General features: G+C 39.5%; 1 protein-coding gene across 4 annotated transcripts in view; it reads left to right on the top strand.

Moving 5' to 3' along the window:
* LOC141373319 (uncharacterized) overlaps window positions 1–11,879 on the top strand; it is a 38,095-nt gene that overhangs the window by 4,667 nt on the left and 21,549 nt on the right. Inside the window, exon 2 of one of the 4 annotated variants that reach the window (XR_012379194.1) lies at window positions 2,742–3,069. The exons of the other annotated variants lie outside the window; for them this stretch is intronic. The gene's annotated coding sequence lies outside the window, so the exon portion shown is untranslated. Of the gene's footprint in view, window positions 1–2,741; window positions 3,070–11,879 lie in introns of those variants that run through there. 4 annotated transcript variants of the gene reach the window in all.

The following is an 11,879-nucleotide window of genomic DNA, read 5'->3' as shown; positions in this document are numbered from 1 at the left end:
CCCCCTCTGTCTCTCATGAATAAATAAATAAAATATAAAAAAAAGAACTATATGAATTCTTGATAATACTTTAAAAAAAAATAAAAAAAAAATAAAAACCTTTACTGACCGGGCGCCTGGGTGGCTCAGTTGGTTGAGCGACTGCCTTCGGGCTCAGGTCATGATCCTGGAATCCCGGGATCGAGTCGTGCATCGGGCTCCCTGCTCAGCGGGGAGTCTGCTTCTCCCTCTGACCCTCTTCCCTCTCGTGCTCTCTATCTCTCATTCTCTCTCTCTCAAATAAATAAATAAAGTCTTAAAAAAAAAAACTGGAAAGCCAAGTATATTAAAAAAAAACCTTTACTGACCAATCTCTCCAATTTTTCTTGTTGGTTGAGCGTATTCTATTATTACATTATGACTCGGTACTTCCTTATAAGACTATTATGGGACTTGAAAACAAATTTGGAAAGCATCACATAATATGGTGTCCTTAATATAGCACGCCTACTTTCTGTCTCAGATTTGCAGGATGGTAAAACTGACACACAATCAGGATTACTAAATTACGACATGTTTTTATTTATTTATTTATTTATTTATTAGAGAGAGTACAAGCAAGGGGTACAGCAGGCAGATGGAGAAGCAGGCTCCCCGCATTGATCTTGCACAAAGTATCTTATTTCTTTAATAACTATTATAAAGTGAATACAATACTTAATATTTCACACATATCTAGAAATGTAACTTCTTTTTTTTAAGTATAAGTGCTTTTTAAAGATCTTTTTAAAGTCTGTCAATCAGCACATTTTGTGGGAGCCTACTATGTGGGCATTATGCTCAGTACTTATACAGGCTCTCATTTTCATGCATAACCTTATAAAGTAGGTGCCATTATTCCCTTCTTATAAGCATGAAAACTAAGAGAGTCATGAAATGACTTGTCCAAGTTACTACCTTAGAGCTAGGTATTAGCAGAAATAAAATTTAAATTCAGGTCTCCAAAGAGATACCTCTTGTGGAGTAAAATAATCACTCGTTTTAAAACTACACATTACTAAAAGGGGAAGAATAGCAATTCAAGTGAAGCAAACATGTATTTTTTTTTACTTCGAAGTTTTTTGTTTAACTCAAAACTAGAAAAAACAACCCACGGAATGGGAGAAAATATTTGCAAATCATATCTGATAAGGTATATAGCTGATAAGTATGTAGAATATATAGAACCCCTACAATTCAAAAAGCAAGTAACCTAATTTTAAAATGGATGAAGGATCTGAATAGACATGTCTCCAAAGTTCTACAAATGGCCAATAAGCACAGGAAAAGATGCTCAACATCACTGTCATCAGAGAATTACAAATAAAAACCACAGTCAGATCCCACTTTGCACTCACTAGGATGGTTATGATCAAAAAGACACATAATGGGGCGCCTGGGTGGCTCAGTTGGTTGAGCGACTGCCTTCGGCTCAGGTCATGATCCTGGAGTCCCAGGATCGAGTCCCCCATTGGGCTCCCTGCTCAGCGGGGAGCCTGCTTCTCCCTCTAACCCTCCCCCCTCTCATGTACTCTCTCTCTCATTCTCGCTTTCTCAAATAAATAAATAAATCTTTAAAAAAAAAAGACAATAGTAAGTGGTGAGTATGTGGAGAAATTCAAACCCTCCTATACTTCTGGTAGGAATGTAAAAACAGTGTAGGCACCTTGGAATTTAATCTGACATTCCTCAAAAGTTTGAAGTTACCATTTGACCCAGCAATTGCACTCTTTAGGCATATACCCAAGAGAAATGAAAACACATCCACACAAAAACTTGCACATGAGTATTCATTGAAGCATTAGTCATCATAGCCAAAAAATAGAAACAAACCCAATGTCCATTAACTGATGACTGGATAAACAAAATGTGGTCTATCCACACAATTGATTATTATTCAGCCATAAGAAGGAATAAAATACCAATGTGTGCTGTAACATGGATAAACCTTGAAAACCTATGCCAGGTGAAAGAAGGCAGACATGCATCATGTGATTCCATTTATACGAAATGTCAAGAGCAGGCAGATCTATTGAGACAAAATGGGTTAATGGTTGCCTAGAGGAGGGAAGGTGAGGGAGAAAAAGTGACTTAATGGGTATGGGGTTTCTTTTTGGGATGACGAAAATATTCTAATATTGACTGAGGTGATAGTTGCACAATTCTGAATATACTAAAAACCACTGATTTATACACTTTAAATGGGTGAATTGTATGTGCTGTTAAATGAAATCCAGAGCAAACTGCACAGTGTCCAATTTATTTTTCAAATAGCTACTAAATTATTAGGAATAAGTACTTATTAGATTGGACATCTAATAAACAGAACTGTTATGGGTCTGAGAATCTACAAAGTTTGGAGTCTCTGCCATAGGGCATGAACCTCCCTCGATTTCTAAGTTATACCTGCATTTTTAAAGATTTTATTTATTTGAAAGGGAGAGTGAGCAAGAGAGCACGAACAGTGGGCAGAGGGAGAGGGAGAAGCAGACTCCCCTGCTGAGTAGGGAGCCAGACTCGGGGCTCAATCCCAGGACCCTGGGATCATGACCTGAGCTGAAGGCAGAGGCTTAATCGACAGCCACCCAGGCGCCCCTATAACTGTATTTTTATCTCTATCTGAATCTTCTTATTCTTCTAGGATCAAAGGAAGAGGTGTCTCTTCATTTCAAAACTAATTTCTCCACCATGTTCTTGTAATAAGTTCCTCTTACCTCGTCTAGGATAACATACTCCAGCAGTGCCTTACCCTGTCTCCTGAGCAAGCTCTCAAGCTACCACCGCCTCCTTCCGTGCAGCATCAACTATTACCTTAGCGAGAGCAGCCACAGCAAAGACGGACTGGGGGTGGGGGGGTCAGTTCTGCCTGAATGTTTGGCAGTGGGGCTGGCAGTTGTCAACAGAATGGCTCTCTTTCTCTCATTAAAAACAAAACACCTCTACCTGTGTCCCATCTCCAGTCCCAGACTTAAAAGATCCACAGCTGTCTCCCAGCCCTTCCTATAAATACAGCTGCATGTGTGCTGTTTTGTCTCCGACTCTAGGGATAAGACAGAAATGTGCGTTCCATACCACAGTAATGAAAGAAGAAATATAGGAAGAGAATGAAGGACTCATTTGTCACAAGGCTGTAAAATTCTGTCACAGGCACAGAACCATTTGAATTATTACTTAGCATATTCTTAGAACTGAACCCAAATTAGGACATTACTTCTTGTAGCTAGAACTTCTAGAGCTTCATTTTTCACTGTTAAGCTCCTCCAGTTAGAGGCTCAATAACAGCCTTTCCAGGCAGCCCAATAAACATTGTGGATTTTATCTCTTTAGAGATTAGAGCAAGGGCATTCAAGCTTAATAATCTCAATTATAGTTTCCTGAGTGAGTGAGTGTGTGTGTGAGTGAAAGCAAATGTGCTTTCGTGGACATTTGGGACTGTTGGGAAGTGACCAGTAAAATAGTGATTTCTAGCCACAGGCTTCAGTGAATTAGCAGTTGGGAACCTGTGACAGGAAGGAACATGTGTTTGTTAACTTCAAATTCCATTTTAAGAGTTACTGTTTGAAAAAGTAAAAACACAATTTATGATATTATAAAGATCTAGCCTAGGATGGGGTAGGGAGTATTCTCTGAAAGATTATCTTAAAAGGAGAATGTTTCTGTTAGGAACCCAGCTAGACCAAGTTTACTGAGAGGAGGAGCCAGTCTAAAACTCTTTGGAATTGAAAGAATCCCCTAGTAGATCATGCAGCACGTAGTAAATGTTCAACACATACTGAACTGAATTTCTGGTTTTCTCCTTTTCCTTCTTGCTGATATCTTTGTGGGCTTTTTTTCTTTCTCTTCCCAGTGTTTCTATTTCTGCATGTTCCCTTACTGAGCTATACCACCTGTAGCCCCTCAGACCTGTCCCACCTGGGCTTTTGAGCCTTTGCACAAGCTAGATTCCCTCTCACCGGTGTTCATCGGAGGGGCTGCACTGCTGCCTCATCCCTCGTACCTTACCTTCCACATCGCCTCTGTCTGGTCTTCCCTCAGATTCCAGCTGAAAGGCTGCTTTCTCACAGAGGCTCTGCCTGACACCCCACATCTAGGTTAGGTCACCTTATTACCCTCTCAGCATCTCTATTTCCTCTGTGGGCCTTGTCATGACTTCTAATAACATACACATAGTATCTTCACACATATTTATGTATTTACTTGAGTTACATCCACCTTTACCAGTGGACTACAAGCTCGCTGAGGACAGGGAGCCTCTCTTCTTGTTCATCCTTTGCTTCTAGGTTGGGGGCTGGCAATCAGTAGGTACTCCCTATATCTGCCAAATGAATGTCCCACCTCCTTTAAGAAACATTCTCTAACTTTTACTACTTCATGTTAATACTTAACTTTATTATGATGTTTATTACATTGCTGTCTTCTCTCACTAGATTGCTAGCTACATGTGATTGCAGTTCACATACTTGAAAACGTGCTTGTCCATGCTTGCTTTTCTCCTACCTTAACCTGAGGTTAAGCTTTGCTTTAGGGTCATATCACTGTGTTTTCAAATAGTTCTGCTTCTAGCCTTTTTTTGATGGGTGTGGTAGAGGGTGGTTCAGCCCCTTGTTTATTTTATGCATTTGACTTTCGAGTAAATACCTATTTGGCATGCCCATTTTTCAGTCACTGCCTTAGCCCCAGCTCTGTCCACTTTCCTCTCCCACTCACCCCCCCCAAAAAAAACCCCATAACTTATCCTTGGAGAATACTCTTTCTTTAAGGTCACATTTCAATTTTTAGTAAGATAGAATATTGAATTTGCTGGAGAATTTCGCGTAAGAATTATCAACTGGATATTTATTGCAGTTCTCGATCTGCCTATTGGGATAAGAATAGATTATAAAAGGTGACTGTTGCTCAGGACTGTTTTGTGGATTGAATATGTACCCAAAAAAGAGCGTTGGACTTAAGGTCAAAAGACGTGTCATGAATTCTACTCAAGATTCCATTATTTAATATTGTGCTAGAAGCGCTAGCCAGTACAGTAGGAAAAAGTTCAAAATGAAGTTATCATAATTTATATAGGACTATATGTTTGGAAACCTAAGGGGATCAACTGAAAAAGTCTTAAGACAGTGTAATAGGGCAGCAGGTTATAAAATCAGTATTCAAACTTTCTCGTGAAAATAGTAATTTAAATAAAACAAAAGGAAATATCACTCCTATCACTCACAATAGCAAAATTAAAAAGAGGAATAAACTCATAGTTGTTCGTACCTATCACACAGGGAAGGTGGGGGCTTTTAATCTCACTGACCACAGTGTGGGTAGTGCCCCCTGGGGTTGAGCTGTACAATGTCTCTGAATATACTTAGAAAGTTTCAAAAACTACTTGAAGAATACTATAAAACTCTGTAAAGAAACTAAAATAAATGAAATACCTTGTTTTGGGGTAAGAAGACACAACACTGTGAAAATGCCAGTCTTTGTTTCAGGTTTTTATATAAATTCTAGTTAGTTAACATATAGTGTAATGTTGGTTTCAGGAATAGAATTCAGTGATTTATCAATTACATACAACACCCAGTACTCATCACAAGTGCCCTCCTTAATACCCATCCCCCATCTAGCCCATCCCCCACCCACCTCCCCCAGCAACCCTGTTTGTTCTCTGTCATTAAGTGTCTCTTATGGGGCACCTGGGTGGCTCAGTCAGTTAAGCCTCTGCCTTCAGCTCAGGTCATGATCCCAGGGTCCTGGGATCAAGCCCTGCATCAGGCTCCCTGCTCGGTGGGGAGCCTGCTTCTCCCTCTGCCTCTGCCTGCTGCTCCCCCTGCTTGCGCTCTCTCTCTGACAATTAAATCTTTAAAAAAAAAAAAAATCTCTTATGGTTTGCCTCCCTCTCTCTTTTTCTTTTTCTCTTCCTTCCTCTATGTTCGTCTGTTTTGTTTCTTCAATTCCACATATGAGTGGAATCATATGGTATTTGTCTTTCTCTGACTGACTTATTTTGCTTAGCATAACACTCTCTAGCTCCATCCATGTTATTGCAAATGGCAAGATTTCATTCTTTATTATGACTGAATAATCTTGTGTGTATATACACACACACCACATCTTTATAATCGTGTGTGTGTGTGTGTGTGTGTGTATACACACCTCATCTTCTTTATCCATTCATCAAGTTGATGGACATCTGGGCTCTTTCCATATTTTAGCTATTGTGGACATTGCTGCTATAAACATCAGGGTGCATGTATCCCTTCAAATCAGTATTTTTGTATTCTTTGGGTAAATACCTAGTAGTGCAGTTGCTGGATCATAGGGCAGTTCTATTTTTAACTTTTTGAGGAACCTCCATACTATTTTCCAGAGTGGCTACACCAGCTTGCATTCCCACCAACAGTGTAAGAGGGTTTCCCTTTCTCCAGATCCTCGCCGACACCCGTTGTTTCTTGTGTTGTTAATTTTAGCCATTCTGACAGGTGTGAGATGGTATCTCATTGTGGGTTTGATTTGTATTTCTCTGATGATGAGTGAGGTTGAGCATCTTTCATGTGTCTATTAGCCATCTGTATGTGTTCTTTGGAAAAATGTCTTCTACCAGTTTCTTGACTGAATTATTTGGTTTTTGGGTGATGAGTTTGATAAGTTCTTTATAGAGTTTGGATTCTAACCCTTTATCAGATATGTCATTTGCAAATATCTTCTCCCATTCTTTAGGCTGCCTTTTTGTTTTGTTGATGGATTACTGTGCAGAAGCTCAGGTCACGATCCCGGAGTAGCTGTGCAGAAGCTTTTTATCTTGATGAAGACCCAATAGTTCATTTTTGCTTTTGTTTCCCTTACCTTTGAAAATGTGTCTAGTAAGATGTTGCTGTGGCCAAGGTCACAGAGGTTGCTGCCTGTGTTCTTCTCTAGGATTTTAATGGATTCCTGTGTCACACTTAGGTCTTAACCCATTTTGAATTTATTTTTGTGTGTGGTGTAAAAAAGTGGTCCAGTTTCATTCTTCTGCATGTTGCTGTCCAGTTTTCCCAACACCATTTGTTGAAGAGACTGTCTTTTTTCCGTTGGACATTCCTTCCTGCTTTGTCGAAGATGAGTTGACCGTAGAGGTTGTGGGAAAATGCCAGGTCTTTCTGAATTAATGTATAAATTGAATGCAGTCCAAATCTAAACAGAATTTCTTTAGAACTTGTCAAAACTATTCTAAATTTCATTTGGCAGAATAAAATATTTGAGAATCATGGGAAATTCTGAAAAAAAGAAAAGTAATGTTTGCCTCCCGAATATTAATATGTATTATAAAGCCTCCTTAATTAAAACATCAATACACTATAATAAAGTAAAGAATTAGACCACAGTAAAAATGGACATATGGTAAAGATGGCAGGGTTAATTTAATAAAAGGTATTGGAACAACCAACTATCCATTTATAATAAAATACGGGTCCCTACTTCTCATTCCAAAATAAACTCCAGATGGATCAAAGATTTAAATAGAAAAATTAACCATAAGAATTAAAAAAACTACTTGAATAAGTATATTCATGATCTTGAAATAGGGAAGACTTTTCTAAACATAGCGCTAAACAAATAAGCTAGATATTTTTATTCTGTATCTTGCATACAAAACACCATTCAAAAAGACAACAAACTTAGAAAAAATATTTGTAACACATATGACAAGTGCATATAATCCCTAAATTTAAAAATGCTTCTTTTTAGTCATTAGAAAGGAAACATTACCCAGTAGGAAAAAATAGCCAAAGGACATAAGCAAGCAATTTACAAAAGTTGCATTTATCAGACTTTGTTTATGACTTTTTTTTAAGATTTTATTTATTTATTTTAGAGAGAGACAGGGTGAGAGAGAGCACAAGCAGGGTGAGGGTCAGAGGGAGAAGCAGACTCCACTGAGCAGGGAGCCCAATGCGGGGCTCGATCCCGGGACTCCAAGATCATGACCTGAGCCAGAGGTAGATGCGTACAACTGAGCCACCCAGATGCCCTGTTTATGACTTCTTTGTTTCCTGTCATGCCTAGAAGAACTTCCCCACTCCAAGATGCTCAACTTTTCTAATGAAAGATATGCAAACTAAAACAATTTTTTACTATCACATTGGAAAATATCAATTACCAATATATAAATTGATAATCGTATTGCCACAGAGTTTCATGTTTGTACAAGTATTAAGAGGCATTGTGGAGGGTATTCTGCTGAGTGAAATAAGTCAATCAGAAAGACATGTATCATATCTCACTGATATGAGGAATTCTTTTTTTTTATTTTTTATTGTTATGTTAATCACCATACATTACATCATTAGTTTTGGATGTAGTGTTCCATGATTCATTGTTTGTGCATAACACCCAGTGCTCCACGCAGAACGTGCCCTCTTTAATACCCATCACCAGGCTAACCCATCCTCCCACCCCCCTCCCCTCTAGAACCTTCAGTTTGTTTTTCAGAGTGCATCGTCTCTCATGGTTGGTCTCCCTCTCCGATTTCCCCCCCTTCATTCTTTCCCTCCTGCTATCTTCTTTTTTTTTTTTAACTTTTTATTTATTTATTCATGAGAGACAGAGAGAGAGAGAGAGAGAGAGGCAGAGGGAGAAGCAGGCTCCCAAGGAGCAAGGAGCCTGATGCGGGACTCGATCCCAGGACCCCGGGATCATGACCCGAGCCAAAGGCAGACGCTCAACCATCTGAGCCACCCAGGCGCCCTTCTTTTTTTTTTTTTTCTTAACATATATTGCATTATTTGTTTCAGAGGTACAGATCTGTGATTCAACAGTCTTGCACAATTCACAGCACTCACCATAGCACATACCCTCCCCAATGTCTGTTACCCAGCCACCCCATCCCTCCCACCCCCCACCACTCCAGCAACCCTCAGTTTGTTTCCTGAGATTAAGAATTCCTCATATCAGTGAGGTCATAGGATACATGTCTTTCTCTGATTGACTTATTTCACTCAGTGTAACACCCTCCAGTTCCATCCACGTCATTGCAAATGGCAAGATCTCATTCCTTTTGATGGCTGCATAATATTCCATTGTGTATATATACCACATCTTCTGTGTCCATTCATCTGTCGATGGACATCTTGGCTCTTTCCACAGTTTGACTATTGTGGACATTGCTGCTATAAACATCGGGGTGCACGTACCCCTTCGGATCCCTACATTTGTATCTTTGTGCTAAATACCCAGTAGTGCAATTGCTGGATCGTATGGTAGCTCTATCTTCAATTGTTTGAGGAACCTCCATACTGTTTGCCAGAGGGGCTGCACCAGCTTGCATTCCCACCAACAGTGTAGGAGGGTTCCCCTTTCTCCGCATCTCCGCCAACATCTGTCGTTTCCTGACTTGTTAATTCTAGCCATTCTGACGAGTGTGATGTGATATCTCATTGAGGTTTTGATTTGGATTTCCCTGATGCCTAGCGATGTTGAGCACTTTTTCATGTGTCTGTTGGCCATTTGGATGTCTTCTTTGGAAAAATGTCTGTTCATGTCTTCTGCCCATTTCTTGATTGGATTATTTGTTCTTTGGGTGTTGAGTTTGATAAGTTCTTTATAGATTTTGGATACTAGCCCTTTTTCTGATATGTCATTTGCAAATATTTTCTCCCATTCTGTCCGTTGTCTTTTGGTTTTGTGGACTGTTTCTTTTGCTGTGCAAAAGCTTTTTATCTTGATGAAATCCCAATAGTTCATTTTTGCCCTTGCTTCCCTTGCCTTTGGCGTTGTTTCTAGGAAGAAGTCGCTGCGGCTGAGGTTGAAGAGGTTGCTGCCTGTGTTCTCCTTTAGGATTTTGATGGACTCCTGTCTCACGTTTAGGTCTTTCAACCATTTGGAGTCTGTTTTTGTGTGTGGTGTAAGGAAATGGTCCAGTTTCATTCTTCTGCATGTGGCTGTCCAATTTTCCCAACACCATTTGTTGAAGAGACTGTCTTTTTTCCATTGAACATTCTTTCCTGCTTTGTCAAAGATGAGTTGACCATAGAGTTGAGGGTCCATTTCTGGGCTCTCGATTCTGTTCCATTGATCTCTGTGTCTGTTTTTGTGCCAGTACCATACTATCTTGATGATGACAGCTTTGTAATAGAGCTGTAAGTCCGGAATTGTGATGCCGCCAGCTTTGCTTTTCTTTTTCAACATTCCTCTGGCTATTCGGGGTCTCTTCTGGTTCCATACAAATTTTAGGATTATTTGTTCCATTTCTTTGAAAAAAGTGGATGGTATTTTGATGGGGATTGCATTGAATGTGTAGATTGCTCTAGGTAGCATTGACATGTTCACAATATTTGTTCTTCCAACCCATGAGCATGGAACGTTTTTCCATTTCTTTGTGTCTTCCTCAATTTCTTTCATGAGTATTTTATAGTTTTCTGAGTACAGATCCTTTGCTTCTTTGGTTAGATTTATTTCTAGGTATCTTATGGTTTTGGGTGCAGTTGTAAATGGGATCGACTCCTTAATTTGTCGATATGAGGAATTCTTAATCTCAGGAAACAAACTGAGGGTTGCTGGACTGGTGGGGTGTGGGAGGGTTGGGGTGGCTGGGTGATAGACATTGGGGAGGATATGTGCTATGGTGAGCGCTGTGAATTGTGTAAGACTGTTGAATCACAGACCTGTACCTCTGAAACAAATAATACATTATATGTTAAAAAAAAAGAAGATGATAGTAGGAAGGGAAAGACGAAGGGGGGAAATCGGAGAGGGAGACGAACCATGAGAGACTATGGACTCTGAGAAACAATCTGAGGGCTCTGGAGGGTTGGGGGTGGGGGGATGGGTTAGCCTGGTGATGGGTATTAAAGAGGGCACGTATTGAATGGAGCACTGGGTGTTATATGCAAAGAATGAATCATGGAACACTACATCAAAAACTAATGATGTAATGTATGGTGATTAACATAATAAAAAAAAGTTTAAAAAAGAGGCATTGGTATACCAGAATGAAAATTGCTACTATTTGGAGGGCAATTTGTGAATGACTGTCAAAATATTTATTGTAGTTAACATGATTTGAGTCAACAACTCCAATTCTTAGCAATTTATCCTCACAAATGTATAAAATTTATGTATACAAGGATTTTCCCTGAAGCATTGTTCATAATCATGAAAAATTGGAAATTACCTAAATACCCATCAATAAAGAGTTAGATAAATTATGGAAATTCCATACATTGCAGTTGTTAAAAAAAATAAATGCAGGGCGCCTGGGTGGCTCAGTTGGTTAAGCGACTGCCTTCGGCTCAGGTCATGATCCTGGAGTCCCGGGATCGAGTCCCGCATCGGGCTCCCTGCTCATCAGGGAGTCTGCTTCTCCCTCTGACCCTCCCCCCTCTCATGTGCTCTCTCTCTCTCATTCTCGCTCTCTCAAATAAATAAATAAAATCTTTAAAAAAAAATAAAAAAATAAAAAAATAAATGCATAAGCCCATTTGGACTGACATGGAAAGCTGTCCAAAATATATTCAGTAAAAAAACAAGTTGCAGATGAGTAAGTATAATATGATTTCATTTCTGAAAAGTTGAAACGTATACATACAGTAGTGCCTCTTATCTATGGTTCTGCTTTCCACTCTTTCAGTTACATGTGGTTAACTGTGGTCCAGAAGCAGATGATCCTCCTTCTGACTGTTGTCAGGTCACTAGTAGCCTCGTGCTATATCACGATGCCTGCCTTACTCACCTCACTTCCATCTCATCACATGGGAATTTTATCATTTCACATCTCACCCAAAAAGAGGAAGTTTGGTTGAGTACGATACAAGAAGCTCTTTTGAAAGAGAGAACACACTCACATATAGTTTATTACAGTATTTCATTATAGTTGCTCTGTCGTGTTATTGTTTTTAATC

This window comes from Callorhinus ursinus, unplaced genomic scaffold, assembly GCF_003265705.2.
Source record: "Callorhinus ursinus isolate GAN/ISIS: 27379988/994484 unplaced genomic scaffold, GSC_fseal_2.0 scaffold8, whole genome shotgun sequence".
NCBI classification, from domain to species: domain Eukaryota; kingdom Metazoa; phylum Chordata; class Mammalia; order Carnivora; family Otariidae; genus Callorhinus; species Callorhinus ursinus.
Note: the sequence above shows the minus strand (reverse complement) of the source record. Positions and strands in the feature narration are given on the sequence as shown.